Source organism: Bos taurus, chromosome 17 (genome assembly GCF_002263795.3).
Source record: "Bos taurus isolate L1 Dominette 01449 registration number 42190680 breed Hereford chromosome 17, ARS-UCD2.0, whole genome shotgun sequence".
NCBI lineage: Eukaryota > Metazoa > Chordata > Mammalia > Artiodactyla > Bovidae > Bos > Bos taurus.
In genome coordinates this window covers 58785270-58799188 of record NC_037344.1, presented here as the reverse complement: position 1 = coordinate 58799188, position 13919 = coordinate 58785270, and the positions used below count along the sequence as shown (strand labels likewise).

The following is a 13919-nucleotide window of genomic DNA, read 5'->3' as shown; positions in this document are numbered from 1 at the left end:
CTAAAATCAGGAGTATGCTGCAGTTACTTACATGTATTTGGTTACTGTATTTCCTCCACAACTAACACAAATAGTAAAAGAGCAAACAGTTCTGGTAAAGCAATAAAAATAGTCTTTTTTTTTTTTTTTTTTACTGTTTCTGACAATTAAATATATAACTGTAAAACAAAGTTAACCTAGAAGCAGAAGTGACCATCAGGAGAATCTCTGGAGAAAAGTAATGAGTGATTTAACAGAAAATGAAGCTGGCTAACACCTGAAGGATTAATGGCAGTAGATTATTCCAAGTTGCTCAGACACACAGCGTATAAAATAAAGCCCTACGAGGCAGTCAAGAGTCCCAAAGAGATTACATTTAATAATCCTCCTGAAATGGCAGAGGAACATTCTACACAGAAGTGTGGTGTCTGTGATGTCAAGGATGACAAAGACAGTAGCAGTAAACCCGAGAAGCCAAATCTCCAGCACCCAAACTCCAAAGTTCTCTCTGCCTTTATTTTGTGCAGCAGAGATAATTAGCTGCCTTAAATGAGTATTCAGTATTCACATGCTATCCAGAGTTGCACACCATCTCTGCCATCAGCCTTGTCATCAGCACTTAAATTCTAGGTAGTGACCTAATAAAAGAAGATGTAGCATTCTATTTATGAGATATTGGTGACTTCTCTTCTGCCACTGGATAAGCTTAGTGTATCCTACACTCAGACTAATGGCCCTTATTACAATCTCTGAAACAGTTTACACATGGAGATAGTCCAAAAGTAAATTTCAATACTTTTACATTCACCTGGCAAAATATGATCACTTTCGTCAACTATTAAAGATAACTCTGAGTTCAAAATATGCCCTGCTTTTCAAAAATTTGATATTCAAAGTATCTAAATTTAGGAAGGAGACTTCGGTTTTGTTTTTAAAAAGCTCTGATGGTTACAAAAGGAAACTTTACAGGCGTATTTTAAATCACTCAGCTATCTATATCTAGCACATTTATAAATAGGATTCAGTTCATTAAAATGTATTTTTTTAAATGTATTATTGCATATGTTTCTTGATCCAATGTCTTAACGCATACTGAAACAACTATCATTTAGTCAAGGACTCATCTAGAACTTCACTAATTTTTCTTATCTCTGGCAAGATACATAACAGAAAAGTTTTTAAGCCTTTTAAATTACTAAAATAAGTCAATTATAGCCACTCAAAAGACATACATTATATTTCCTCCCGACTAAGAATTCAGCTAGCACCCTTACCCTGAAAAGTGGCAATTATTTCCTACTGGACAAGTTCTAAAGAAAAGGCATCAGCTTCTGATTTGAGGCCCACATTCTTCTCAGCTGATCTGATTTCTCATTTTAAGAAGTGAACAAGGACATAAAGAAAATATACCTTCATTTGTTTACTTTCAACCTAAGCAATGTTAAACTTCTAAAATTCAAAAATACTATTTCCCTCATATATATCCTGGAGATAGGTCTATATAATTATTGTGCTCACATGTCTGCATAAGTAGCAAAATTAAAACAAACGTTGAGATTATTGAAAGTACAAAAGAAGTTTATACAATAGCGTGAATTGGCAATAAGACCTTTCACTTTTTCATGTCTACAATGGAAAAGAAACAGACCACAGGTTAAGGTGGTATCTTGTTGGCCATCTATATAGCTATTTTTAACTCCCCCAATATTTTTAAGGTCATCAAAAGAAATAGAAATCTTTCTTTCAGAAGTTGCTAATAACTGTTTTTAATCAGTGTTGCTAGAAAAAGAATACCATCCTATAGGGAAAGCTGAACTAAAAACAATGTAGCCTACTATAAGACGACAGCACAGTAAAGTACATAGTGGTTTATGGACTTCCAAATTTAACATTTATGTATTCTCAAATATTATTATATTCCTCCATTCCCCCTCAGTAACATTCTAAAACATCAGTAGTTTTTCATCCCTTTTAGTAGAATGACTTACAGCCACAAATGTAAAATACAAATACATTAAAGATCTTAATATGGTAAAAGTATATACAGTTGTTTCTAACAAGAAGCTGTTATGCTTATAAAGACATGTGAAATAATCATTTTCACTTACAAGTTTATGTTAAATAGAAATGTGCTATTATTTTTACCATAAAAAAGTTGTTATAGAAGTCATCAATGTCATAATTATCACCTTAAACAAAATATCTGAAAAGTCTTTGTCTTTTCTCAACTGTGAGGCAAAATAACCCCTGCAAATACTATATAATTCCTCATATGAAATTCATATATTTTGAGAGAAAAGTAAAGTAAGTTCAAGATATTTCCTATCGATTCCCCAGGAAACAGTCCAGGATCACCCTCTTTCAACTTGGAGCACGTATCTATCTGTGTATCATTAACGGTATCTGGAATTGTGCCAAATAGGCAAATTTCTAATAAGCCTCAAATTTTAAAAAATTGTTTTATTTTGAAAAATTTAAAAGAAAACAGGTAGAAGGATAGCAATCAAGTACATTTTTTTTCAGATCGGATTAAGTGGCCAAGAAGTGTCACTTTGTATTAAATATACTTAGTATTTAAAAATCTGAGAAATATTTTAAGGTCTGAGATATTAAAAAGCAACCATATATACACCAATATTTTGATAATTTAACTACAAAATACATTTATTAGATTGCACTGGGGGAAAAGATTCTAGATTAAACCATATCTTAAGTATACACACATCAACACAAATGACACTGGTTTTATGGAGCTTTGACTTTTGCAGAATTATTAATTCACTGAAGATAAACAGCAGGGAAAGCACAGAGACGAGAAGAAAGTTAAAGTGTCGTCTTTAGGATGAGGAAGTGGAAGCTGAGGACAGGGGCGTAAGAGCATCTGTGTCTCCTGTTGTTCTCCACTGTGCGCTTTCCTTCCTGTTCCATCTCTGAGGCTCAGCTAACATTCACAAGCATGCTAGCCACTAACTCAAAGCCTTTTTGTCACAAAAAGAATATAAGTAACTTTTTTCATCTTCAATTTAAAAAATTATAATTTTAAAGAAATTTGGGGGAAAGGTTTCTTTCTTTCCATTTTAAGTCATGAGACACCTATTTCTAAAACTTTCATTTTTGTTCTAAATTAAAATTCCACCTTCTAAAGTTGTCCACATCAATATTTTTGGCCCAGATGCATTTTTTTTTATTTTAACATACCCTGTAGTTAAACATAACATGTCTATTTAAATGCAAGGCTATATACAATCAATTCTCAATTGTTCAGCACTAAGAAAGGCAATGTCAGAGTGTCTCACAATTGGGCAGGACCGGGTTCAAATGTGATCCATTATTAACTGTCTCAAGTTAATTAACCTCTCTATTTCAGTTTTCAATGTTTTAAAATAGAGATGATAAAGCACAGCTCACAGAGATACAAACATTAAACAAGATGTGATCACACTCTGGATATAATAGTTATTGACTAGAAAGGAAAATCCACTCCAGAATCCAAGTAACAAGGTATTACACAAGCCACATCCAAACACTGATACCTTAAATCAATTCTGTGCCACTGGTTTTTTAAACTCTTCTGAGCAATACTGGGGCTTCCCTGGTGGCTGAGAGGTTAAAGCGTCTGCCTGCAATGCGGGAGACCAGGGTTCGATCCCTGGGTCGGGAAGATCTCCTGGAGAAGGAAACGGCAACCCACTCCGGTATTCTTGCCTAGAGAATCCCATGGATGGAGGAGCCTGGTGGGCTACAGTCCACGGGGTCCCAAAGAGTTGGACACGACTGAGCGACTTCACTTTCATTTTCACTTTCTGAGCAATACTGCCTTCCTTTCATACCAAATGTTACAGCGCATTCTGATCTACTTCAAAAAGCAAAGACCAGAGTGGCCTAGGCTGCACTGAAGGCTATTTTCACTCAGATGGCCTCACAGTCCTGCATACCACACAAAGTCCCAGAGCTCTTCAGACTCTCTACCAGAGAACTGCTCCCTCTATGGCAGTCAAGCCTGTGTACACGATGTCCCATATATAGAAAGCAGACACACTTTGTGCCTTTCCTGCCTTCTTGCAAAATACTGGCTCCTCCACTTTATTATCTACTTTATTCCTCAAAATAAGCTCAAGATTGTTCCACAGGCTCTATAAGACAGTCCAGAACAAAACCCTCTCTCTGAACATGAACTATTCTTCCTGTCCATTCTTCTAGATGAGGGTCCACTCATCTCGGAGCAGCACTTTGTTTGGTATTACTTAACTTGGGGCACCTGTCTTCTCTGCAGACCTAGTCGCACTCACAAGGTATGTGTGAGCCCCTGACAGTCCTGAAGAGAGCCCTGCAGATCACTTTTTTGTATTACTAAAAGGCAGAGTGTGCTCTGAGAAATGGCGGGGTGGGAAGAGTCATTTCAATTATGCAATGTTTGGGATTATTTAAGCTACAGACTCTGACTTAGATAAATTAACATCAGTAGAGCCCAAGATTAATCAGGCAAAAGCCTTTTTTAACTGCTACCATTAAAAAAAACTGACTGGAATATACCCATTTAAAACTGTACTACACACATACACACACTTAGTGCTGTTAACTGTGGTACTGCTATGTTATTAACACAAACATACAAATAGCAGTATTTACTTCTTATGGAGAGAGGTTAATTTGATTAAACTTCTCTGCTCTTAAAATCTTTGGAATTTGGTGCCCCGGATGTCTGGAGCATGAGTGCCTGGGGAAGAGAGCGTGACTGAGAAAGAGGATCGACAGCTTAGTTACGTCTTAGACTGAGAAGGGCGTTCCCAGGGTCTCTCTAGTACTCAGCTTGTCTAACAGAGGGCTGCTTCGGCGAAGGCAGACAAGGAAGACTGCTTAAACACACAACAAAGCAACTGAGCCTTCCACAGCACTAAGGTGCCAAGAGAGCAGATTCCTCTCCTCACAGCTCCTCCATCTGACAGTGCTTCAGCACTGAGACTCACCACACCAGTGCACGGTCAAGCTCTGCTTTACACGGCGCTGTTCAATTATAAACAGCGTGAGGACAGGGGCCACATCAGTTGCCCACATTGTTAAAAGCCCTCGCATCCATCATAATGTGTGGCATACAGCAGGCTCTTTAAAAAGGGGGGTTTGGGATGGGAATCTATGTATATGTACACATATATGCTGAGTATAATAAATGGATGGCAAGAATAAAGAAAAGCGCTTTCATGCTCACCATCACATCATACTGATTTTTTTTTAACAATATGACCTGAAGATGGAGTTTTAAAATTATGTTAAATGTAAGATATCACATTAATAAATTTCCTGCAAGGCAGGATGACATGCAGAATATTTAATATTATTTCTGACCAGGTCTAAGCTTTACTTATAAACAGTTTTTAAGAGTCTGAAGAAAACATGATTGCAATACAGTAGAATCTTCTGCATTCTGGCAGCACATCAAAAACCTGTCCCAACAGGCCTAATGCTGCATGGTCAGCGAAGAGGAAAAGTGAAAGGAGTCTTCTACTTTGCTGCTTCTCTGAAAAGGGAATCACATTAGGCCATTAAGTAGTCAGATACATTATTTTATTGCTTTGCAAAACCCCTGGGTAATAAAGAATGAGTACAAATTGCCACAGGCAGTTTTGGAGGAAAAACAGAACTGTGCAAAACAATGACAGCTGCTCCCCGCAGCACTGGAGGACTGCAGTAAAGAAAACAGGGCATCGGCTGCAGTCTTTCTGCTCAAGTGGAGCGCGCGGCCATGTGCAAGAAGGGGCTACATGAGCACCTGATTCTGCAGGAGCCGGGTGCACGGCACAGGGAAGAGAAGGGTGGGAAGAGGCAGATGTAGTTTGTAAAAGCAACCACAAGTCAGAGTCAGTCACACACATACATTTTCATTCTCTTCTCAGTAAGACGACCGTGGGCAGCCACCATGAAAAAAAAGCACATGCCCCTGGGAAACACATAAGTAAAAAGGTCAATACTTTTTATTGAGGGGAACATTAATATTTTCCCATGGAAATACTAAGACATAAAAATAAAGAAGGATATTTCTTCAACATGGTCTATGATCTAAGGAAATAATTTCCAGGCAAAGAAAACCAATTTGTGTCAGATCTCGTATGGGGAAATAGCAAGAATGAGTGATTTATTTTCATGGGGTTCAGAGACTAAAACTGGACTCGTATCTTCAACCTTGCTTAAAAGATGTTATAAAATATCAGATTTATTTCTAAAAACCACTGCTTTACTTAACCTCTTTATTGTGCTATTTTTAAGTACTGTGTGAGACCTTTATTTTACACACTACTATACTATCAAACTTTTAGAAAAAATTACAAGAACTCTTCAGTATTATAGTAATAAAAATGCAAGAGCTTTGCTTTTAATTATAGAATCTCATTACAAAATCATGGAAGAATTTTATCTGTAACACAATAGAGAAAACCCTTATTTATGAATTTTCAATTTTCAAATTTTCACTGAAAAGAAGAAAAATCTCTAGTGCAAAGGAATCAACTATACCAGTGACCAACAGATGGCACAGGTGGTCACAAGCGGCCACTTTAGTATCTGCTCTTTCAACTGAGCAGGTTCATGCTCAGTGTCACGAAGTTTTGATAAGATGACTAACCCTATGATGTTTAATAGGCAAAAGAGCAGCAAAAAGAAAAAATGCGTGGTCAACAGAAATGAAACCCAAGATCATTTCTAAATCTAAAAGCGATGAGGAAATGATAAGGTCAGGACTTCCCTGGTGGTCCAGTGGTAGGACTCAGCACTTACACTGCTGGGGGCCTGGGTTTGATCCCTAGTCAGGGAAACTAAGATTCTGCAAGGCTGTGTCATGTGGCCAACACAACACTGAAATGTGTGCTAGAAAACAAATCCACACAATACTGAAATGAGTGCTACAACAACATAGTTCTCTATGATACCTATTTTGATCATCCAATCACAGTTTACCTGCTTCAACAATTCTACAACGGTCCATATTAGTGCACTTTGGGAAAAGACTCTTGGATAGCACTTATACTGCCAACAGGCACCTGGTAACACTGGCAGGAAATTGCAGGAGAGGGAAAATTCGAATAAACCATTTTGACTACATACTCCTATCAGCTAAATAAATAAATAAATGAGCAGACATCACCAATATGGAGCTATTCATTTACTTTCTAATTTTCCACACTTAACTGTATTTCATTGAATGTAAGATATGATAAATTGTAGATACTGTTATCTTACTAACGCTAAGGAATAAAAAGCACTAATTACAATTATTAAGTAAGAAATACCACAATTTGAGATGTTAAGATGGTGGTGAGGGGGAGGAGATGCATTTTAGAGCCAAAGAAGTGTAGGGAGTGACTAGCACTTGATGTGTTGTGTAAGATCTAAAAACTCCAGGAAATACTGAAGCAAAGTTAAGACTGGCATATTGCAGTCCACGGGGTCACAAAGAGTCAGACATGACTGAACAACAACAAAATATCCACTAAGGTGGAATTTTTAATAGAAAGGGAGAAAAGACACGAAGTAACATTTTTATCCATGCACTTTAACAGATTTGTCTTCTGTTTGGAGATCCTTATCAGAATACAGGATGAAAGGACACTGGCAGAAGATGAGGTGAGATCTCAACAAATGGTTACTGAATGAAGAAGCAAATGTTTTATCTCCTCTACTGGGTTTATTACACATCACATGAACACGATCTGTGATGAACTCAACAAGAAGAAAGGAGAAAAAGCAGACCACAAATATTTCTCGTGAATTACCACCCCTCTTAACTTCTTCATTCAGTTCAGTTGCTCAGTGGTGTCCAATCTCTTCATTAGAGTAATATAACTGTAGGGGTAAAGAGCACAGACTTCAGAGCCGAACAACTCTGGTTTTGCAGCATGACTATCTGTGCCACTCATTATGAAAATCACTACAGACACTTCAGTGATCTCACCTATAAAATGAAGATAACAGTTCTTATATCACAGGATTAAAATGGGGGATTAAATGAGAAAATGCACACAAAGCTTTTAGCAAATTCTCAGAACTCAGCAAGACTCAATGTATGGCAACATAGGGATCATTTATTCAAATTAATTTCATCTTTTAAATTACTTTAGATTATCTGAGGTGAGAGATGCAAAGATGGTATCTGAAAGTATTTGACTTAAACATCAGTCTTATTCACCAAGACCATGTTTAGATGTCCCTCTAACACAAATATTCACGGGATGAATCCTGAAATCAAAATCCATTTTTACCTATAAATCTGAGGGAAAATCAAATTAGGGAATGGCACCAAAAATCACATACTGCCTTCTTATTTAACACCAGGACAGCACTGAGGAGTGCTCTGGGCCTCAGATGTGTCTGACAACTGACAACAGTAATGGGAACAGCAAAGAACTCTCTCAACAACACAAAGCCAGAAGAATCTCCCCAAAACGTCAAGGCTCATTTTAACAAGATCTGGTTTTCTTAACAAGTGCCTTTGACACAAATACTAGTTTAAGTAAGAATGTATTGATAACCTGCCCTATAAGAATATATTCTACTGATGACCAATTTTCAAACATTAACATTGTCAAATATAAACACTCCTGACACATGGTTTAGAATTTCCTAAATGGTCAACTAAAGAGTTCCACCTTGGCATAAACCCAAAGGTGGATGGCAAAATACTGACACTGTTTGTGGTAAGCAGGAATCACTGGCCTATAAATTTGCTTCCTGACTCCCACTGCCTCTGTTTATTACCTTAGGACTGGCAATAGCTTTTCTCAGAGTAAGAAATCCGAGTTCTACGTACAAACTTGAATTGACTTTCCACATATGCTTTTCAGAATGTCAGTGCTTTGGATTCAAACTCTGAAACGTTACATTTTAAGGACACTCAGTCTGTGCCCTCGCTAGGACTGTGAGGATTCTAACCTGAAATAATACCTATCACTGCTACGCACAACCATATATATGCTAGCACGGGCATCACCTTTAATGTACTCATGGTAGCCCACATTAAAAAAAAAAAAGCATACGTTTCCAAGATATAAAAATCTAATAGGGAGGAAAAAGACAGGCCCTCAATTTGAAGTTCACAACCAAAGAGCTCTGGGTGTAACAAGGGAACCTGGGCACAAGAGCCAAGGTACTCAAGAGAATGCAGCACTCATGACCTGGTCCATGCGAATGACAAAGATGCTGCTTCCAAAAGTGACTGAGAAAAACTCAAGGTCCAAGGGATATGGAGGGTCTACTTTATTTGAAGATCTGACATCTTCCCATTGCAACAGTTCATCAAGTGGACACCTCTTAACAGTCAGAAACTTAGTGGCAGAAATGAATAACACCAAAGGAATCCAGAACAGCTCTATTAAAGCTGATACTTGGAACCAAGACTTGTTGGCCAAACACATCCCTCATTTAAAACAAGCCTAACCTTTGTCTTTTTTCCTGAAAGATGATATCCACCCTGGCTTCCTTCACTCAAGTCCTGACAAGTTTTTCCTTCTTTTGGCCTGGGCTCCTCATTTCCAACCTGCAGGTGAACTGCCTAGTCCAATGGTAAAACCCTGCCTGTCCCAAATTCTTGCTCTGGCTACCCAGTCTTAACACAGAATCCACCAAAGTCAAAGGCACTGAGGTAAGAGCAGAGATATGGGAGAGCAGGAAGTATGAAGGCAGGCTGAAAGCCCAGCCCCTTTAACTTGCTGGCTGTCCAACTTTGAGTAGGTTACTTAACCTTACTGCACCTTAGGTTTTTACATCCATAAACCAAGGGTAATTATTACCTAATAGGATTATTATCAGAATTAAGTAATCTTTGAAAAAATGCTTATAAAAGCAGTATACAGTACTACTTTAACCAGTAAGTGCTAAGATATTATTTCCATTTATATATTTTACATAACAAGAGGTTCACTGGGGGTAAAAATACTGCAAGAATAGCATGTGTTTCTTATTCAGCCAGCTTTACAAAAAATAAAAACTAGTTAATATCAATTGTATCTCAATAAAACTGGGAGAAAATTTAAAGAAATAAAAACTATAACAGGATCATTCATTGATTTTTCTATCCACCTATCATCCACTGACTTATAGAAATCCTGAACAAAAGACTGGACCCTGTGCTTAACTCACTAGTCATCAGTCAGCCAAGTATAAGTCAAATACCATCAAACAGGGATGGAAGGGGCGAGGGGGGACTTCCTGGCCACAAAAAATAACTTTGAGAATCCATCGCCTCTTGCTATCTTTGGTTCACAGGCTTCACAGAATCTGTGCCAGGTATCATTTTGTCTCACACCTTCATTTACAGATAAAGAAATTGGTACCCACCAAGATTTGTATAGGACTTTTATCATTATTAATAAGTTATTTTATATGAATGCAAGCATCATACACATTTGGTATTCTTGATTACTTAGAAGCACATGTTAAATACTATAAGAAATCTCAATGTGAGTGAAAATATAAATCCATATTCAAACAAATATTTTTGCTGAGTTATTGAAAATTAGGGGAGGTCCCACTTATTGGTCAAACATAAATAATACAACTAGAAACAACAATGGAAAAAAAATTTTCCCGTAACACCATTTGCCAGAAATGTTATTACTAGGTGAAAGGTAACATGAATTTTACAGTTCTTGTTTTGCAGTACAATATCACTATCTAGAAAGACTGGATTCATTAACATTTTTTTTAAAGCGTTGCAGTAAATAAGTGTGGAGGCAACCCTTAAGTGTCACCAGCCTTGGTTTTGTCCATTTTATTTTTGCTTCATTAATATATATGAATGTATACTTCCCATTTATTTCCATCTGCATTTATTTGGGGGCTTCCCTGGTGGCTCAGCAGTAAAGATCTGCTTGCAATGCAAGAGATGCAGGTTCCATTCCTGGGTCAGAGAGATCCCTGGCAGGCTGCATGCAGTCCATGGGGTTGCAAGAGTGTTTTAATAGGATGGGTGAACAAAACACTTCTCTTGCAAACTTTGCCTTCAAGATTATTGTAAAGACTGACTGAAACTGAGTCTTTGTTTCATAAAAAATGGCTGTTTTTTTAATCTATTAACCATTTGCAAAGAGAAGGGTCTAATTAATGTGTTCATTTTCAGTATTTCCTAGATATTATACTTGATATATTTATCATGATCAGACTGTTGCTATTATTTTTATTAGTAATGCTGGTTTTCAAGTACTTTTTGAAAAATTTTTAATGTAACTACCAAAATACAGATAAATTATTATTGGTTCAACAGGATTTCTTTTAAGCTTCATTTTAAAGTACAGCCAAGATAAATAAGTTTTTTTGGTGTATTTATGCTTAATGAGCATGTTTCATTTCACATTTGACTTCAGTGCCTATATTTTGATTAGCAGTTTCAGGTTTTTTCCATATTAACATACACACCTTTCTCAGTTTATTATGTTTATCTTCTCAATAATTTTATTTCACTCAAACAAGTACTTGTTAAATTCATATACAGCCGACTCTATTCTAAACTATGTATCTTACGTTTTTTAGGGAGGGTGGGTGGGTAGGAGAGTAGTTGATGGGTACTAAGTATCATAAAATTTAAACAACCGTTACTTTTTTCATGACTTAGAAACAGGTAATACAATCCCCCATATGCCCTTTTTACCCATTAGAATCAGGCCTGATTATTTTTTCACGCATACTTGACTATAATTACGTCAAGTTTTACATAGCATAAGCATCAGTCACTTTTGATAGGATGCATTAAAGGCTAAACTAGATAAAAATCACTGCCAGGGGACGTGTCCAAATGCAAGGGCTATTATAAAACAGGTACTTATAATTCCAACGCACATTTTTGGACAGCCCAGAATTTAAATCTCAGAGCCACAATCACTAGTTGTGTGACCTTAGGCAAAGCACATAATCTCTCTGAGCTTTACTCTTCACATCTGCAAGATAATCATCTCTCTGTAAAGGTTATTATGAGGATTAAATGAACATTCATTTGACGAGTAAATAAATGTTAGGCACACTTCTAAGCACTTTGTAAGTATTAACTCATTTAATTTTCGTAACAATCCTGTGGTGTAGGAACAACAATTACCTTTCTTTTATAGATAAACTGGAAAAAGAGATATTAAGTAACTTTACTTACCTAAGGTCACACCACTGGTGAGCAGGAAACCTAGGGTTTGAATCCAGGCAGTCTGACCTCAAAGTCGACACTCAAGTACCGCACTAAAGTGCCCCTCAAAACACTGAAAGCACTTGCCCGGCACCCAGCATAATGGTCAGAACGATGATAAAGCACACAGTGCAAGGCTGGGCACAGAGCGCACAGTCCCCCAGAGGCCCAAAGATGGCTGAGGGCCACAGTGTTAAGACGACATATAAAATACACAAGTACTCCAAGATTAAACTTATACCCAGTACAGAAATCTCTAAAAATACAAATTAGTAACACTGCTCTAAGAACGTAAAAAGTAGTGAACTGTATTAGAAATCACTCTCCGCCACTGAGAGCCTAGTTTTTTCTCTTAACATTGTTAAATGAATCTTACAAATAACTAGCAGTTGAAACTTGGTATGTGTGTGTGTGTATACATATATATATATATAGCGGGTTATATAATGAGTAGCCATTTCTTTCTCCAGGGTATCTTCCCAATCCAGGGATAGAACCTGTGTCTCTTGCACTGCAGGCGGATTCTTCACCTGCTGAGCCACTGGGGAACCCCCAAGAAATACAAGGGTAGGAAGAAGAAAACAACAATCACTAGTACTTCAATATCATCATATACAGTTTGAGATAAATATTTAATTTTCCGATGATGACAGCTATAATACTTTCTTTCAATTCTGAAAACAGATGAAATTTCATGAACTCAACTAATGTCAAGGTGCTTCAAGACAGAAATGTTCTTCAATTGAGAAAGAAGCATTAACTCCACTTACAATTGTTTTATATAAAGAATGCTTTCTCCACTCTTTATGCTTAACGTAAATTAAGTTCAGTCAACAGACATGATTGACTGAATCCAACTAACTAAAATGGTTTCTAAAACCATTTAAATAAGTTTCTATAAAATCTGAGTCACATGTTGAGAAAGTGATTACTAATTAATGACAAACATTGGAAATAAAACTCATCCTCTTTCATTGTATAGATGACACCAAATCACTCACTTGGCGTTGCTCTAGCGTAGTATGTTTCAGCTTGGTTCCATATATGCTAACGAATTAGAAGAAAAAAGGAACTTCTGTTCTTCTAAATTGGGTACCCTGTGAAAAACAACTTTCAGGCAGAGCCAATACTATTCAGATGGATACCTATTCAAAAGGCATTTATTTACACTTTCAGTATACTAACATCAACAGTCCTCATAAGCGAGCCTTCAAATTCCAAGCCCTGTACTAGCTAGCAAAGGGCAAGAAAAGTAGTGTTGAAAAATATTCAAGTAAACTGCCCTTTCCCTGCCATACTCAGAACAATACTTTTATACAAATCAAACAAAACTCTTACACAATCTTTCTGGGTTTTCTACCATAATAACGGCTTAATGTGATATGATTTTTTTCTTACTCTAATTTACAGGACAAGTAAGACTCTTAACGTATCTTTCAATTCTCCAAACTAGTAATAATTAAGTTTTAATATTTAAAATAATCTTTTTAAGTATCTTTTGTTGCCATTTTAAATCTGTATACCAAATCAGTGAGCTCAAATAAATCCAATTAGTTAAAGGCACTCCAACTGTGGTAAATCAGCATTCACATCAGTTTTGGGAAGCAATTCCTTATATTTCAGGAAACTTAAAACTTTTAGGTTTTCAGCTTTTATATCTCATTTGATTTAACATTAAGCTAGCGCTGGTTTTTATTATATGTTCAAATAGGTTTCTCAGCAAGCTATTGATCTGCTATTTGAAGAATAAGCAGGCTTGCCATCCTGCAGATACTTTTGTTGACTG

The 13919-nt window shown here is 36.7% G+C and overlaps 1 protein-coding gene and 1 non-coding gene across 4 annotated transcripts in view; one reads left to right on the top strand and one right to left on the bottom strand.

Moving 5' to 3' along the window:
* Positions 1-13919, bottom strand: part of MED13L (mediator complex subunit 13L) — a 282978-nt gene that overhangs the window by 94817 nt on the left and 174242 nt on the right. The window lies entirely within an intron of this gene.
* On the top strand, positions 6713-6784 carry TRNAV-UAC (transfer RNA valine (anticodon UAC)). The gene has a single exon. It is a non-coding gene; the product is annotated as a tRNA-Val (tRNA).